This window comes from Tauraco erythrolophus, chromosome 14, assembly GCF_009769465.1.
Source record: "Tauraco erythrolophus isolate bTauEry1 chromosome 14, bTauEry1.pri, whole genome shotgun sequence".
Taxonomy (NCBI): domain Eukaryota; kingdom Metazoa; phylum Chordata; class Aves; order Musophagiformes; family Musophagidae; genus Tauraco; species Tauraco erythrolophus.
Genome location: NC_141478.1, coordinates 6,519,366 through 6,537,979, shown reverse-complemented (window position 1 = coordinate 6,537,979; position 18,614 = coordinate 6,519,366). Strand labels below are relative to the sequence as shown.

Sequence of the window (18,614 nt, the reverse complement as noted above, 5' to 3'; positions counted from 1 at the left end):
GGCATGGAACTTAGACCTTCAGAAATAGCCTTTCTTCACTCAGTGCAGAGGTGTTCACCAGCCTGCATGGAGCACTGAGGATGCCCATGTCCATGGTGGGTGATGCACCGCTGTAAAGGCTGTGACTATGTGATGACTCTGGATTTTTTTATTTCTTTTTAAAAAACATGGCAGCTGGATGGTAGGAGAGGAGGGAGGTAGTGGCCAACAGGGTGATGCAGGGAGATATACCTTTGGTTTGGATGATGCGGTGAGCTATTGGGTCTTGTCCCTTCCATCTTCTGTCGCAATGAGGCGATGCTTCGCTGCAGGTTATCAATGCCTGCTATGCTTGTGTCTCTGTGGCACCTAAGCCATGTTGCTGACATCACCTGCTGCAAATCTATTCTCTTGATGGTAATAATACGTTGCTTTAAAGAAAAAAAGAAAAGGAAAAGGCTGGTCAGTGAGTTCTGCTGCACTTTGCGAACAAAAAGCCAAATTCTCCACCTGCTTGTCCCACTTTTCAGCTCTCTCCTTTTTCCTCTTGGTAGTAAACACCCCATTTGCAGTTTTCTGATAATCCACTCAAGCACAAAAAGGTTTTGCCTGCTTTTTATTCTGCGGTGTGACATTTTCTTCATGCTTGAAATGTTTGGCATGCCATTAAAGGTTGCAAAATTGTTTTGTGGTGGTCCAGCATGCAGAAAGAAAGTTTGAGTTGAGTGTTTATTAAGCAAAATAACAGCCGCATCTCCAAGATTTTATCCCTCTTACTGTCTGTGAATTATAAGTCTCTTAAAGGCTCTTTTGAGGAAAACACTTCACAGTGTATTTGCTACAGATGAGTAAAGTGAACCATCCCTGACTGAAAGAAGCTCCAGAGCAAAGGCAGAGGAGCTGTCTTTCGCCCTGCAAGTTAGTGGGATGACTGACTTAAGAGTAGGTACGACGAGAGGGTCTTTTATCTCTATTTTTTTTTCCTCCTATTTACCCAAAGCTTATTTAGATCATATCTATAGTTAATGGTTCAAGAGCTGATGGAGAACAGGGTGGATGGTATCTTGCTGAAACAGGTACAGCTGTGCAAGGCGGCTCTATGGATGTGTGCAAGGGAGTTCGATGGTCATGCACACTGGGGCTGGAAACGGAGGGACATAAGTAAAATTCCAGCACTGATGTCATACCATCACTGTACAGCAAGAATTTGGGCAAGTACTTACGAGATTTTTTCTTAAGAAATTTTGTACCAATATACTTCTAAAGTTATAGCTGCGAAGTTCAGTTTTCTAGACTTAGGAAAAGTTTGGAAGTGGTGGAGAGGCAGAAAAAGAAGAAGGTGGGAAAGTGAGTCTACAGACAAAGAAATTGATTCCTAGTGAAAAGGGGGTTACAAGTTACGGATTGTTAACATCTTTCCTGTATACCATAATAGTTCTGGTGTCCTGAAAGAAAGCAGGTAATGAGAAAGGAATAAAAATACATGACTAGGTATAATTATTGTGGGTTTTTTCTACAAACCAAAATTTAAGACTATCTGACTTTTTCCACATGGAAATAATTCAGCTCTGGCACTTAAAATGAAGTGCTGATTATAGATCAATCTCTCCCTATTTCTAGCGTGTTTGTTCATAGTATTGAAAATATGCACCCAACGTGGTAGGTGCGGCATCCCTACCTGCGCCCATCTGTATGTAAAATCCACCCTTAATGGGTTAAATAAAAGCTGTACCAAATATCACATGTTTAAAAATTATCATTCCCCAGCAAGTAACATTTATGTACCTCCAATACCTGGCTTTGTATCAATTTAGCCTGTACCAAATTTGCCCTTATTGATGACCTGCTTGTGGCTGGTACCGAACGCCAGAGATGAGGAAGACGCACAAAGCTTCTCACCCATTTTTCAGGTGGGTTTGTGAAACCATGGCTGGTAGCTTAAGTGCCAGCCAGGCCCTCAAACCATAAAATCCCTTCTTTTTTTTTTTTTTTTTTTCTTATAAATGTCCCTTGGGCCACTGGCAATAACTGTTATGACCATATTCTACATATTCCACATATCTTCACAGTGATAATCCCAGAGATCGCGTGGTCCTTTAGACCTCCCTCCTTTCTCGTATTGCCCTTGGTTTCCCTCTACAGGTAGCCCATGTCCCTTTCTCCAAGGAGGAATAAAGGGAGGGAGGGAGGATGAAGACAAGTAGAAAGTATAGTGATGTGAACCTTGTTTTCGTAAGTGATCAGACAACAGCCACTGCCAGACAGAGGAAAATATTCGTGAGACCATCAGAGCATGGCAATAGGCGAGGACACGGTACCTTCCACCTTCCTGTTTTAGTCTTCATTACAGTGCACCTCCCTCCCCATTAGTGCTGACAGCTCCTGTGTGAGACAAGGACATTAGCTGCTAATTCTGGGTGCTGGAGAGAAAAAGAGGGATGGATAAAGAGGGAGGAAATGGAGAACAGTACAGGCAGGACACAAGTGAATGAGAAAAATGCTATCACCGTGTTTTCTCGTTTATAAGAGATATCATTCCAAGTTAAATTTATTTATTAGTCTGTAATGGTGAGAGGAGATGGCCCAAAAACATGTGAGTAGATTAATTTTTTTTCACTATAAAAGTGAAATCATATTTTTCATCGGCATTCTGTGATTTTAATCCGATGACTTTTTACCTGACTTAATTGTATAGGCACAGAGGACACTGATCTGGCCTGCTTGGGCACAAATAAAATCAGAAATTTTTCAGGTTTAGAGGCTTTGGAAAAAGGATTGAAAGGGAGGTGAGGTGAAAAGCAGAATTTCATTTTTGGTGATATTTGCCATGTGTACAAAGGGTTTGGTGGAAATTGCGTTACATGTATTCTAGAAAAAACATCCTGGCTCAGAGGAAGTGGTCCCACACAGGCTTTCTGGGTTCTTCATAGTGTACGTTTCATCGTTGGTCTGGTGTGAAAAATGGGCACACATATTTGCGTGTGCTTGGGAATACCGGGAATATTTCCACATGTGGAAAATGTTGCCTGTAGAGTTAATAGTCTTCATATACCGGGAGAGATCTTAAAAGACTTCATCCATGTGGTGTTCTCCATCAGTTCAGGATTTGAGGGAATTTGTAGATTTTTAAGACCAAAAAAACTCTTCAGATGTTCTACTCTATCTAATTTTGATGTAGTTATCTCTGTGTTCAACCCAATATGTTGTGTTTTGACTGAAACATGCCTCTCAAAAAGGGCTTTATTTTGAAGACATCCAGAGACGTACTCTAATACATCCTTGTGTGGTGGTTCTTATGTGCCTGACACTCTTAATATCCTACCCTGAACAATTTGCTCTCCGTTTCCAGGATGAATATTATGTTTTAACCTGGTCTTCATCACTCCTTCCTCTTCTCACACCGAGACATCGGTTCCATGCTGTATTACTTGTGTCCAAAAAGCTGGAGCTGGGTGGTGAAATGTGCCCAGGGGATTGTCTGCTCACAATCCATCTTGTAGATCTGCGTGATTATAGGCTGTTTTTCCCACTCGTGCATCCGAAAACTTGCAGTCTTACCTTTCTGATGCACTTCTAAACCAAATTTCTGGTCCTTCCTGCTGCGTGCAAGAACTCCCTGCCTGCTCCGCTCCCCCTTCTTCCTTGGTTGTGGAAGTTAAGTCCATAACTGAATCATTCTTACTGTACAATGTGTATTTTAAAAATATTTTAAAGGTTAATTTTAGTCACAGAATGATTTTCATGAGGAATTATGCATCATTGCACATTGTGCTTGTGATTTTATACAACGTAATTACACCTTCTATTGACAGTTTTCTCTGCATTAATGGTAATTATGTCATTTAATGAAATTACAGTAATTGCATTAAAAAAACTATAATCTGGTGCAAATTAAAAGGATATATTGACTGGATTTTTTACTATCATGTATTTTTTTAAAAAAGTTTGCATGATAGTTGCAAGAGACATTGATGGGATCAGGCAAAGGATGGGAAACTAGCCACCGTAGCCCCTCCGGTGTGACTGGCAGTGCTTGCTGCTGATTTGCTTCAGGGTCCCTGCACACTCACCCATGCCAACATACTTCATTTTTACTGGCAGCATGTCCCACTATATCAGATTTAGGCTTCTTGCTAATCAAGGCTGCTGCCAGGGTGGGTACAGGTGGGAGCTATTTTTCAGGCTCAGCCCTCGCTGGCAGCCTGGGCCAGCCAGCCAAGGCATGCAGCATGCATAAGCAGTATTTATTTATTTTGCAGTGACATTGCAGTGTGCCTGATAATTACTTTATGATGGGTTAGTACCGGGAGGAAAGGAAGGAGTGTGTGGTGATGCAACATAATGCGCTGGAAATGTGGAGTTTCTGGTCAAACTGACTGCAGTTATTTAACGGTGGGCAGCTGGGAAAGTGACAGGCATTGGGATAATTTTGGAGTAGTTTGGGCTTCCCAAAAAGCCAGCTGATGCAAGAGTAGGGAAGCCCTGGGGGTTGTGGATGCAGCAGGAAACCCAAACTTAAGCTTTTGAGCTCGTTGCTGCAGAGGTGAGATTTTTGGCACCTTTCTCCACTAAGATCTCCAAAATTTTTTAAATCCAGAGAGAACAATGAGATACTATCCAGAGAGATACTATGTTTTTTGGCTCTGGCTTCTTGGACTGTGGGAGCTGGAAGCCTGAGGAGTCACAGTCCTGCTTCAGTCCTAATCTGGGATATCAGAAGAAATAGGTTAGACTTGGCAGCCCATGAACTTCTGGGTATCTCTGCTGAGCGTGCCATTTAACATGCTGCCGCTTAAGCTTGCAATATAGGAGCTGGATCTAAGCCCAGTTAAACTCATCTCATAGAGAAGACACCAACCATCTTATTAGACATGAACAATTTTTAATCCCTGCTGAGTAGGGCTATATTTATACTCATGACCTACAGGCAAAGGGCCGTTAGCTTGTTGACAGTGTCCTCTAAAATTGCTAATTGCGTCTCAGAAAGAGGGAAATGTTCTTTTCCCTCAGGAAAGATGTTTGTTAGCTCAAAATCTAAGCCTTCTGGAGTTTACTTGGGGTAAGTCTTTCATGCTGCATGTGGACAAGTGTCTCCTGCATGTTATGATTAGACTTTCCCAAGCAAAACACAAAATGTTCCAGTCCTGTTTGTACTAAGCGTAATTCAACCCTGGCCATGACAACAATATATGGGTAAAACATCCAATTTTAACTTGTGCATTGTTTGGCAAAACAATTTTTTTTTTTCTCCCTTGGTGGGAGGGGAGTTATAGATCAATAAAGGGAAATTCTTGGGACAAAAGTTTAATAGGGAACATGAGGAATCTGTGGAGAAGGCAGACTAGTAAGAGCTGTGAAATTCAAACAGCTTAGGATAGAGATTGAGTCACCAAGCATCTCTTGGACCTCTGGCCAACAGAGCAGAGGATAGAGGTTAGTTTTAACTGAGACATTGTTTCTGATTTACTGGTAGATGGTAATTATTCACTTTTCTATAGGGTGGGGAGGGAAGATGTGCTCTCACATGAGCTTCCCTAAAATCTTTCTTATTCTCCTCATGAATTGTCCACTAATTTTGAACAAGCAATTCCCTGATACAGGGCACAAACCACCCTGCCATGACTACATGTGTAACTGGTGAGAAGGGTATAGTCTTTTTTCTCCTTTTTTTTTTTTTTAATCCTCATAGCTGAAGACAAAATATAAATCATTGTTTCCAAACTATTCGGGAGCAGCATTAAAGTAATAGTAGATTAAAATGTCTCCACATTAAAAAGCTAAATAAAATGAATAGATGTAATCCTAAAGAGAGAAGAATGAGTATTCTTCAAACGCTGAATAGGGAACTTGGAAAAAGAAAAAGCTTAAAAAAAAAAAGAAGAAAAAGTATTAATGCAAAAGAGATGGTCTCTACTTCTGCTTTACTGTAGAGCTTTTGCTAAGGGCTTTTCTCAGCCCATTTGCAGCTTGTGTTTTGCTACAGTTTTAAAGAAGCAGCCGGCAAAGGGACAAATGCAGTTCCTATTTAAATAGGGGAGCTGTAAAGTAACGCTCCGGTCTGAAAATTTGTTCATATTTAAGGCTAGAGCTGGTGCTGGAGGAGCAGTGAAAGGCAGCGTTTCAGGAATTTGACCTAGTAAGTAATTCTTCAGAGCCCCTAACATTTCCTCCCCGCTTTCCTTCTGTAAAACCCTGGCTAAGGCACATCGTTCAAATTATTGTCTTGAACTCCAGTGAAAAGGCTGGATCAGAGGTATGTTTTTATTTCAAGCTATTCTATCCCAGTAAAAGCATTTTCCTAATGACGGAGGAAACGTTTACATCCTGCTCCCTCCACGCTGCTCATGGCAGTGCCTGTGAAAATTCACCATTTGTGCATGCAAAGCTGTTAGGAGCACGTTACCTGACACATGCAAGTAACTGCTGAGATGAGAAACAGGCTTCTCTAGACAATTAAAGGAGACAGTTTTACCCTTCTCTCCGCAATTTTTACATTTCCAGTATTATTATTCTGCGGTCGAGGGGAACACAATTTAAGCTTGAGATCCCAGGCTTTGCTTTGCTGCAGCAGTTAAAATTCCTGGAATAGCAACAGAGATATGGATGATGCTGAGAGACACACAGCAAAGTAAACACATGTTATTTTCAGCTCTTTCAAAATGCGAGAACAAACAAGGACAAAGTTAATAGGGAAATAACCACTTAGAAGCTTGACAACATGATAAACAAGATTTAAAAAGGAAAGTTTGAAGCTTTGGAGTCGGGGTACAGAGCAGAGACCAGTACAAATATCCCTTTTCACTTTGAAAAGGATAGATGGTCTTGTGTCTCCAGCTTAGGGGTTTCAGGGACTTGCTTCTTACCAATGGAATGTTCCAAAATAAAAATAAAAACAGAACTATGTTTTGCATCTGAGGAGTAATACTCATTTCCTATGGGCTTGCTTAAGAAGGCACGCACGCTATATAGAGTCTCCCTTGCTTTTGGGCTTGGGGAGCTTCCTCTTAAGTCTGTGCAGTGCTCATATTTTTGAGCAATAGTAGTGCGTTCTGTGCCGTGTACTCAAAACTTGCATGCATCACCTAGGAATGCTTCCCTCAGCCCTGGTAACGAGAAGGACCTGGATCACTGCCTCTCTCTTTGAATGCATTATGTTGGTTTTAGCTGACTATAAAGCCTTTTAATACCTTGGCTGTGTGTGTTAAACTCCATAGTTGAAGCATCCAGGTAAAAGCCCAGTCTGGCCGGAGGATAAGCCTCTGTAGAGCTGGTCAGCAGGAATGTGTGTGCAGGCATCTAGTAGAGAATTAAGGCAATGAGAAACAAATTCAGCTTTGTTACAGTATGTAGATGTATCCCTAGAAGGTGCCTGCGCTAAGATACACGTGTCTGTCTAGCTGTCTGTCTGCCTCCAGAACTGGATTTTTAATAGTTTCTTTCTGTTTAGCTATCTAGTGACAGCCCACAAACCCAAGCCCAAATGTGCAAACAGTTTATCTAATAAAAAAAAAAACAAAAACACAAAAACCTAATGAAAAAGAGCTCTTTATAGCTAAAACCTGAACTAAATGTATCCGCAAACAGTTGTGACTCTGCCTTTCTGCTCGAGTTGCGACCTGTTGGAGAACTCTGCTCGGCGCTTATATTTCCAGCTAATTTGATATTGCTTTTTTTGTGTGTGTGTGTGGTTGATGCTTTGTCATTTGTTTCGAAGCTGTCATTTTTATTAGTCTCCCTGGCTGATCTTTTTGGGCTCTCGTCAGGTGGTGTATGTTCTCCATTGTCTGCCTGGTCTTGGCAAGCTGTAGGTCCCTTTTATTGCCATATGACGTGGGCGTGCTTGCAGCAGTAGCCTGTAATTATACCCACCACAGGTGACAGTTACAAGAGAGCTTTGGTAATAATTTTAGCTGCCTGATCTGATGTTTATGAAGAGCGAACCCTCTTTGTGGTCTGGCTGGAGTTTGCTATATTGTTTTTTACTTCAGCTGTTGGATTTATCAAGCCCCCCCTCCCCCCCTTTTTTTTTCCTTTCCCTGCTGTATATATGATGTCTTGTGTCTTTTGAAGTTTTTGTAAGAAACTAATGATCTTATGCCGTTTTGTACATTTTATATTTCTTATTTGTACTCTTTTGTTGTTTATTTTGCTTTGTCTGGCAGGGTGAAATAGTACACTTGCCTGTTGCTGGTTTGATTTGTATATTTAATATTGCTGAACTCATGTTTCTAACCACACATTAGCAGATACGTTGTGTTCTCCTAGCTGTGAGACTAATCACAGATTAGCATTTAATTATGTTTTTTTTTAATCTCTGGCTATTATTTAACTCTTTTATAAAAGATAAATTTGCTCCATGAAGGCAGTTACTGGTTCCTTTACTCTCGATGGAATTGCAAAACTTGCATATGCCAAAGGTGAATTTAGCTCATGGTTCTTACTGTTACCTTACAAACCTACGTCCCAGTGTAAGGAATTTGCTACAAAAAATGTGGGAAAGACTGAAGCTCACACTGCCTGAAAGCTGGCTTCTTTCTTGTAGTGTATTTCTTTCTGCAGTTTTAGATTCTTTAGGGAAACTTCAGATTGAATGTCCTGAGAATCTCCTGAATTTGTGAGAAAGCAGTAATTTGTAATTTTTATAAATTGACTGGTAGGTTTAAAATGAAGAGGAATTAATTTGTAAACATTTGCTAGCTTATTTGGTCCTAAAGAGACAATATTCCATATTGGGATCCAGTCATTTCCGTTTTCCTAACTTGCCTGTTGCCTTTCCTGAAAGTTCGCTTTATTCATAGATAAGAAATTGCATAAGCAAAGAGGAAATTAGTATTTTAATTTTCATGAATGCTGCATCTGCGTGAGGCTCATTAAACAGGAGGGTGAGAGAGAAGCTATTTACCCACCACCATTGGAAATACCAGAATTAGAGAAGCTCATGTGTAAAATTCCCAAAGTTTGGCATGGATTTGCACTGTGCAAGCTGTATGGAAAAAGGCATACAGCTCAGCCCAAACAGTAAAAAAAAAAAAGAGGTAGGAAACCTGTGGTATCTATTACAAAAAAGGTGTGTATTAAGATGTGAAATTGTCATTAAAAGTAGAAATTCTTTTACTTGGTGTGCTCTTTTTTTCCCCCAGAACCCCATGTCTATTGATTTTCTTTGTCAGGATCTGTGTGGTTTTGTCTTGTTATTCACATTACTTTGACCTGGCACCTCTTAGAAAATACTTTAAAGCACTTAGCTTTACAGGAAGGTTGTAGATGTTGACTATTATCTCCCTTGCCATTGGTGGAACAACTCTCTCAGTATTTTGTGAAGTTTTTTCATCCTTTTTTTTTTTCCAATTTTTTAAAAGGCAAATCCTTTATTTTTAACACAGATGTAAATTTATAACAGTGCATTCTCTTGAAACGTATAGGCAGTTTTTATTCTTCCAAAATGAGGGAATAAGCAGAGACATGTCTGTAGATGGTTTAAATCACTGTAACTCCATTAACTTCAGCAAACTTATGTTAGTTAACATCAGTTAGAAATCTTCATCTTCCTTTTGGGGCAAATCCTGTGTGAATAGGAGTGTAGCAGGTTTCCTGAAGGAATGAAATAGGAGGAAAAGGAAAATAGGAGGAAAATCCTGTAGGTGGCGATGGACCCTCATGAATGAGCCAGCTCTGGCCTTCAGTCTTTTGTCAGATTTTTTTTTTCTGGCAGGTTTTCTTTCTCTTGCTTGAACTATTTTATTTTTCATTTAATTCACCCGTTCGCTCAGCGCTAATCTAACACTAGTTGCAGAAATCTTGACAACTGGAAGAAATTTCCTATTTGAAGGTAACGCAGTGTTTTGGTTTTATGATGGAGACAGATGCACCTTGAGGGGTTTCTCTTAAAGCTTTCTACTTCTTGAGGGGCTTTCTTCTTTTTTTGCTTTTATTTTAAATAAGAAAAAGTTGGATCCTTTACAAGATCTGAAATAAAAGGGGATTAATATAGAAGCTACAGAGCAAATATATATTTTTTTTTTTAAAGCCTGTTCTCTTTTAGCTTTGCTTTTCTACACTAGCAACTAAGATGTGCTTTGACTTAGAGGTTAGTCTTAAACAACCAGGAAGTTCTCAGGTTGTTTAAGGATAGCAATAAAAATAAAAATACCCTAAATCAAAAGATGTCCCTTCCATTTTTTTCACTATTCTTTGGAAAATAGAGATGGAGCAGTGGGATAGCTACAAAATCCCAGAAATCTGATTTTTTAAAAAAATCTGTACTATTAGTTATTAATAAATTGACTACTGTCACAGTAAAGGATTATGCTGGTACCAGTAGCACCAGTAGAGTTTTGATCACTTCTCCCACCACTTTATGAAAATTAAATCTATTAATCTTACTTGTAGCATCCATACTGCAGGCAAGCTTAGCTTGGTTTCAGGTGTGATTTTGCTTTATAGGCAGTGTTGTGATTTTTGAGAAATGTTAATAAATATGTAAGACGTGTACTGTTTTGTCCTAGTCTAATATGCTGATTTATTTTAGCCTTAACATTACCCATGTAAAGTCAGCACACTTACTGAAAGGTGAGTGTCATATGTGACCAAAAGTCTCCACTAAAACAGCCTTTATTTACTGTACTAGCTGAGGTTCAGAACTTTCTACTTGCTTTTTTGGGAGAAGTTGCTGTCTGCTGTACTTCCCTTCAGCTTTCATCTTTTAATGGAAGAGAGGAGCTGCACAGCTCTGTATCAAAGCCAATTGTCAACTTTCATTAGATGTATTCTCTTGTTTGTTCGGATTAGAAATAACTGCATTACACTTTGACTTTGAAGCCTTGTTTGTTTTTAAATATACTAGGTATATGTGACCTTTTTGTCATTTGTGATGCACTTGGCTTGACAAATTTGAGATACCCATTTAAACAGCAACAAAAACTATTTGTGATGCAGGTACTTCACAGAAGGCACTTTTTGGAGGTCTAGAAAAGTAAAACGAAATCCTGCAGCTAATACAAAGCATCAATAGATTCATATAAAGTGTTGTTAGCTAGCACTGTACCTCGGATACATCGCATGGGGGGAGAAGAACCCCACTCAGAGAGACAGCAGCACACATTATTAAGCAGTGGATGGGAATCCCCTTAGCTGGTTTTAGAACCCCATTATGCATTGTCCATACGAGAACGGTTCAGATGTGGCCTCTGTCAGAATGTGAGGGCAAGGAAGTCTAATTCCATTAAAAAATTTCACTGAGCAAATTTTCTTAAAATGTTTAGAATATTAAGTGAGAAATGCATAATTGCTACAGTGATATTATTTTTTTTTTTTTAACTGAACATGCCTATTAGGAATTAGATGATAACTTGTTCTAGCAGTTAAGAAAACTTCCCCAGATACTTCCCTGTACACATTTGGGAAAATTGTTTGCAATGATGTATTTCAATTTCCTTAATAAACTAGACCTGTCTTCCTAATTCCCTTTCCCTCAAGTCCCTCCACAGGGGTTAAGAAATGAAGTATTTTGAAATTATTATCAGATAACTGTTTCTTTGAATAAAAACCCTAATCTATGCTTTTTTAAAAATAGATTTATATTCCAAAGCTGGGAAATAAACAGTGGTGGTAGAAAGGAAATATGATATTAAAGAAATGAAGACATTTTGCAGAGCTACTCTGGATTGTTTTCATCTTTGTCTGTCTTTTTTTCTGGGAAGTAGTACTTCTGTAACAGCATGCGTTGCAATGACTTTCCTGCTTTCTATTTTAAGTTGTATGAATACTAGCAGAGATAGTGGTCCTTTAGTGCCCAATGAATACTGTCTTACACACTGATACCTATAGTAACACATACAGAGTGACTATGAGATCAAATGCTCTGGTTAAAAAGCCTTAGGGAAGCATTATGTGTCTGAGGTCTGATCTATTGTCTGGGAGGTCGGAGAGTGTTAATGCACTCTGCAAAGATTAGACTCCCTCTCTAATTGCTCCAACACTTCCTTAAAGGATTTAAACAGTCGGGAAAGGTGATGCTCCTTGTCAATTTTTGTCTTCTGACAGCCGTTGAAGTTTATCTGTCTTTCCACGGAGACCACTAGATCACGTAAACCAGGCACTGTCAAAAGCATGAACCCTGAATTAGGACCGAGAGCAACGAATGCCGTTATTTACAACTTGGTTATTTCAGCTTTTAAATACTTTAAGCGTTGGGGACCGGATCGCTCTGACATGCCATTCCATTGACATTTGGTGATGGGAACTCCCAAAGTCCCACAAAACATTGAACTCAGAGTTGGATGAAAAGTCACACTTTTTAGTTGTGAAGTGGATCACATTATTGTTGTCTGCATCCCTTAGAGCATGGCTGGTGCTTCCCCAGCACGTCTCTGCGGTACCGAGTCAGCGCATGTAACAGCCGCTGCTGTTGTGCGTAGTGCTGCACTTGGATAAATAAGCAATACTAAGTCTGAGCTACTGTCAGGCACTCTTTGCTGTTTACCCAAAAATTTTCCTTTCCCCCACTAAATCTCCTAGTGACTTGATTTCCTTTGGTTCATAGAGCCTAAAATATGTGTGTATATATATATAAAAAAAAAAAAATCAAAAATCTGGTAAAGCTCATGCAGGAAAGTTTTGGGAGTTGTCTTGGATTTTTTTTTGTGAGTGTTTTTGATTGTTGTTTTTTTTGTTTTCTGGGTGGTTTTTTTTTTTTCTTCCCTCGGCTGCTTAACCAGCATGTCCACACTAACAAGTACCTGACCTCCATCACTGGTTTTACAAAGCAGAATAGGAATTTGGCCGATAGATCGGAAACACTTAAGAGAACCAGATTATTATTTGCAGTCTAGCTATTTGAAAATCAACACCAAATAGTTTTGCTGCTGGTTTAGAGGACTCACCAATTATACTGCCTTATGTTTGCAAAGGATGCCTCTTTTCCTTGGAAAGCACTTTAAGAGCAAGAGATGAAAAAAGGTGAACATTACTGAGAAAGGAGCAGCACGGCTCAACCCCCAGAGAATTTGGAGGATTTAATATTTCTGCGACAAGGCCATGGTATCCTCACATTCACAGTAGGGTAACGTTATTGTAACGAGAGTGGAATTTGACCTGTCTTTTTAAAAATGTCCGTTCTTATTTCACAGACAGATGTGAGTGTGTCCTGTTTCACTGCAGCTCACCCAACATGACAGGTCCTGCCGAACAGAGAGCCATCCTGCAGTTATTTTTTCTCATGGATCAGAGGCTTTTTAATTTGATAGTGTCTGTGTTTTTGCTAGTCTTGCAGCATCTAAATGTGTTGGTGTATCTAATCCATTTCACACATATAAATGTACAAATATGACCTATATAAATATACATGTATTTAATGCCTCTCTTCTAGACTCTGAGCAGATGACTAATACAGCTGTTCAAAGGAGAAAAGGATTTTTTTTTTTTAACAAAAAAAGCCCTCTTGGCTCTGAATCGGAAATTGAGGAGCAGAATTCATCAAGTGTATTCTGATCGTTCTCACATGGGTAGTTCCTCCTTCCCTTCCTGCATAGCATGTTCCTTTGCACTGTTGCTATATTACATGAAATGTTTCATCTGTATATAAAAATTAAAAATTCAAACAAAAATCTGGCCCACATGAAGAACAGGCCCTTTGGGCATATGGTTCATTATGCATATTCGTTTAATTACTAAAACACTTGGGATGTCTCTACTGCCCTTGCTTTCAACTTGTAAAGTTGGATCTGTTCTGCAGCACAGAATATGTTGAACAGGCATGTGTCATAAAGGACTTCAGTTTTCTCCTACTTAAAACTCTGTATAACGTTCTTGGCTGAATTGTTAGAATTTACTGAATATTAGTTCAACCTACTGCATCAGAACAGTGGTTTGGGATCCCTTTTCCCTTAACACCTTCTCTAACCCCAAAAAGGCAAGTTTTACAGTGGTTAGTTCAGAGTTTCGTATCAAAGTAACGTGAGACTAAGGATTTAGATTTCAGGCACATTCCCACAAAGCACCTCAAGTCGCATGTTGAAGCTGTATAACTTTTATTAGCTAAGAAGGGATTGCTGTGATAGTGTGACTTTAATTGATTTTCAGGGCAAACAGGTGGTGATGGTTTAGGCATCCCCTAGTCTCCTGCCATTCCTAATTTGGAGCTGCACATATAATAGCTTTATTAAAATAAACAGTCTTCTGGCTTTAGTTTTACCTGAACAGCTGCGTGAAATTGCAAGAGTCCTGCAACTTGTTTTTAAAAAAGATTGTTCTGTATTTTGGAAAGCAAGATGCTATAGTTCTGCTCATAGAAAATCTCTGTTACATAGTCAGGCTGTCAATGCTTAGGATTTTTTTTTTTGGTGCCACTGCTGTTGTTGCTAGCTTACAATAGTAACATATTTAGGGTATAATTACAGTGAGTCTCCCAGTCATCTTCATGTATTTGTTCTGTAACGCAGCGGTTTTGTCACACTGCAGACTGTGAACCTGCTGAAATTGTTTAAGTGTGTTGTAATCACTCTCGCTGTTCTGGGTGCGCAGTGTGTGTGTCAGGTGTGGGCAGGGCTGGGGTTCAATGAAGATTATTTTCTCCCCCCCCCCCCCCCACCCCGCGCCTCCTCTTGACTGTGGGAAATGGGTCTCGGGTAGATGAAGGGACCTTCTGGGCTCCGGCACAAGGCTGTGGTAGGGAATTTCATGTACAGCACAAAGAAAGAGAGTAATCTGAAATTCTTTGCCTGAAACGATGTTATCTTACTGCTTTATAGGTGTTTTTAGATTTCTGGTTTTGTGATCTGGATTTACTGGGATTTCTTTTATTTTTAATTTCTTAAATTTATTTTTTTTGCTCCTTCTGCTCTGTTTCAGTCTGGAAATGTTTCTTTAGGACTGGAGATTGAGAAAAGAGAGTACCAGACAATTTTGCAGCATTATTGTGTACAAGCATCCATTTCTCATTTGTGTGGGTTTGCTGAAACCTTTTTTTTTTTTCCCCCCTCCCCATGCTATGTCTGGAGACTGCCAGGGAAGTAACCTTATGTGCGATCCTCCTGCCACTGAGCACTGAATTAGGTCTAATTAAACATACTCGCTTCATTAGGAAGCCCTTTTTCCTTTACTCATTCAGCTCTACTATACACTATGAATGCGAAAGAGGAAGTCATTAAAGTAGTTTCAACATATCGTTTATGCCTCCTGTTTACTACCAGTTGTAGACCAATGTTGATAGCTCAAAGTTAAAGAACGCTTCCACCAAATACTCTTTCCACTCGCTGTACGATTACGTCACCATCTGACCCTCACTCTTCATGTTTCTCACGGTGTTAACAAATATGTCTCCAATGTAAGTGGACATTTATCAGCTCAGCTAATGATAAATTTTTTCATGACCCTTTTAAGGTGTTCACCTTATCCAGAATAAATAAAATTAACCTACATTTTTGCCTCCTTTTAAATAGCGCAGATATTTTTTTCTGACACTTTTTGGAAGAATTATTTACTATAAGATCAGGCTTTTAACTTGCATAATGCCTGTCTTCCCTGCAAATAGATTTCTGTATGAGAGTAATTCCAAAACTATGACCCTGCTGATAAACAAACCAAAACATTAGAGATAAAAATGACCATTTAATTTAGCTATGACATAAAACAACAGATTTTTTTTTTTTGGCATGCCACCCCCCTTTGTTTTAGGATCTTCCCCCACTGCCTTTGTCTGTGATAGTTACCCCTTTAGAAATAACATGCAGATTTATTCCCTTGACCCACTCCCAGCAGATTACCCCAAAAGATAGAAAAGTGTTGTAATATTTTTTCCCCTGTTTTTTCAATTTTAAGCTTTATTGCTTGAGGGTCTTAACTGTATTTTACTTGGCACAGGAAACGTAAAATATGTTAGATAAAAACATGAGGGAAAAATCAGACCAGTCAGCATGCTAGCAAACAGCTATTTCTTCAGTATCTGCAGCCTAAAAGGACTTGAAACCTTTTACTCTAAAACTGTTGTACGTACATAAATGTAGAACTCAAAACTCGTGGTGGTGTGATTGGTTTTGTTTCAGTTAACCTCTTTTTGAGGTTAGGGATAAAGAGAAAGTAGCAGCCACAAGAAAACTGTATGGGGCACCCTATCGGACTTTTGGTGGGCTGTCAGGCTTTGAGGTCCAAATGTATGTGTCTTAAAGGACAAAGATGCCCGACACACACCCTTTTGTGTTGAACATGATCCACAGTGACCAATTTGACAGATAATCTTCAAATAGCTGTAATGCAATACGTAACTTACATAAAAACTTAACGTGATAAGTTCGGTGAAATAATCTTCAACCAAGTGGCTCTTCCTTGACCCCTCATTAAAGGAAGATCTCTGCAGATCTTGTTTTTAATTTCCTAGGCTGGCTAATCTCCTCAATGTAACCAAAATAATGAAAATAAAGGAAAAATCTCGCTTTTTAATTAGTTTGATTTTATTTTGTTGTTGTTTTATCTCTTTATGATTCCAGACATTGTTATGAATACGGAATAAATCCATTGAACACGTTAATGACAAAAGTACTTCAGGATCAGAGTGTGGACATTTTGTAAGTGTTTGCAGTCTTAGGCGTAGCATCCCAACCTTCCCTGGTGAAGCTACCAACGGCAGTGTCCCAAGAGGACAGTGGAGAACAGATTGTGATATTGCCAACTCTTCTGATTTCGCTGTGACTTTTGCAGAATAACATGCTTTTTCTTAAAGCGCCGTTTCTTAGAGCCCTGTGATTGCACATGAATCACAGCTTTCATTTAAAACACAAATGAGTTTCTGCTTCCAAGCAGCAGCAAAGAAAATGAGATCCCCCTGAAGAGTCTAAACCAGACAGTGATAAAAAAGGCCCTAACACATATTGACTTAAGCAGTATGAGATTTTTCGTATGTTCTTCAGGGATTTTTTTGCTGGTCATTTTTAAGTCTTATTTTATTGGGAGTGGGGGACATTGGTTTTTTTCTTTTTGAATGTTCAAACTGGTGTTAAAATTGTGACCCTGATTGAGTATAGTTCCTGTCCTCCTGCCTGCTCCCTTCAAAGGCTTTATTCTATCACTCCTGTTTCTTGTTGCATCCTCATACTATGAATTGTCAAGCACAAGTTGGGCCTCTTGGGTTTTCACCCCCCCCTTCAAACTCATCCTGGGCCACTTTCTCAGCAAGCTGCAGCTGGGACGAGCAGGGATGGGACATGTGGATATGAGAGCAGGACATGGCTTTGCAGCTGTGTCATTTAGCCTACGCAGACAACTGAGGTGGGCAAACATGGCCGCATTGCTTCTCTTAACCCAAAGCATCTTCTGAAAAAAAATTAGGCAGATCTACATGGTAGTAAACCCTTTATTCCTACTTCTCATTTCTGTTCAGTCTTGTGTGTAATTGAGTTATCTGGGGGCAAAATTTGATGTTTTACTTTGACGTCAGGGTATTTAGGTGAAATTTTTTTTGTGTCCTTGTTTTTAGATTCCAGTTGTCTTTGTGCTTGCAACAGAGAGCTCGTGTGGAAGAGCTAAGCTTTTTGCATGTGATACACCCTTAAAAAGTTAGTAACTTGTGTGCTGATGTGTGGAGCAACGCAGAGATAATTTCTGATGTGGCATAAATATTTAAAGACCTCTATTCCTTTAGGTCATTTTTGATTTTGGTCATTGCTGTTCGATACAGCGCACGTTTCAGCCCACTGTTGAGATGCTCTGCGTTCTTTTGCTGGAGACACAGAAAGCAAATTGAATCTAAAGTAAAGAGGTTTCTTCTGACAGGGCTGGTTTATTTAAGTATAATTTCTCTTCCTGCCATGTTTTTCGTTACTGCATTGCAATGAGGTAGCAACTCTGCTCATAACAGACCCCTCCTTGAGCTGCAGCTTGGTGGCTATGGAATGGCATAGGAGCTCTCCCAGCCTGGCCATGGCACGGTGAGAGAGCGTCATTGGATATGGGAAGGAGAGGATTAGTACGACCGGTTCTGGAATGCATCTTTGGAAGAGGATCTGTTCTTAAAAAAGAAAACTAAAAATCTTTGGGAGAGGGACTTCAGTGGGAAATACGTGCTACATGACTGCCTCAACCTTTATTTGCCATGCCCTGATGTGGGGCTATATTAGATTAATTTCCATACTTGTTATAGGCTTCTTTTTTTTTAATAGTCTCACTAGACCAGTGCACAAGCCAGCCCAAGAGTGCAAGCATCAGGCTGAGCCCACACCGGATACCCTGATTTCTGTTAACTGTGGGCTCAACACCACTGTGTTCCTGCCTCCATATTGCCCGTATCTGGAAGAGATAACGTCTGTATATACAGATATATATGCACATATGCACGGATATCCTGCTCTATGTAAGCATGTTCATTCTCTCCTCTACTCTTTTACTCTCCCTTTCTAAGGGCAGGAATAAGTATCTGTCAGAAATAATTTGTTGTCGACAGGCTTATTGCCTCCAAGGGATTTGAATGCCCTTTTGGGGAGCCAGTATCTTATGTTATTGCTAATATCCTGTATTTTGTTTGGGGCAGAGGGACTTAAAAAAAGCTTAGGAAAAAAAAAAGCTAGAGAGTTTGTCCCTGAATATTTAGCTGCAGAAATTTATTCTTTTTTCTAGAACTCCTTTATGTGTACATGGCAACTTCAGAC

At 39.6% G+C, this 18,614-nt stretch overlaps 1 protein-coding gene across 4 annotated transcripts in view; it reads left to right on the top strand.

The window, feature by feature from the left end:
* Positions 1–18,614, top strand: part of MCTP2 (multiple C2 and transmembrane domain containing 2) — a 101,069-nt gene that overhangs the window by 56,851 nt on the left and 25,604 nt on the right. The window lies entirely within an intron of this gene.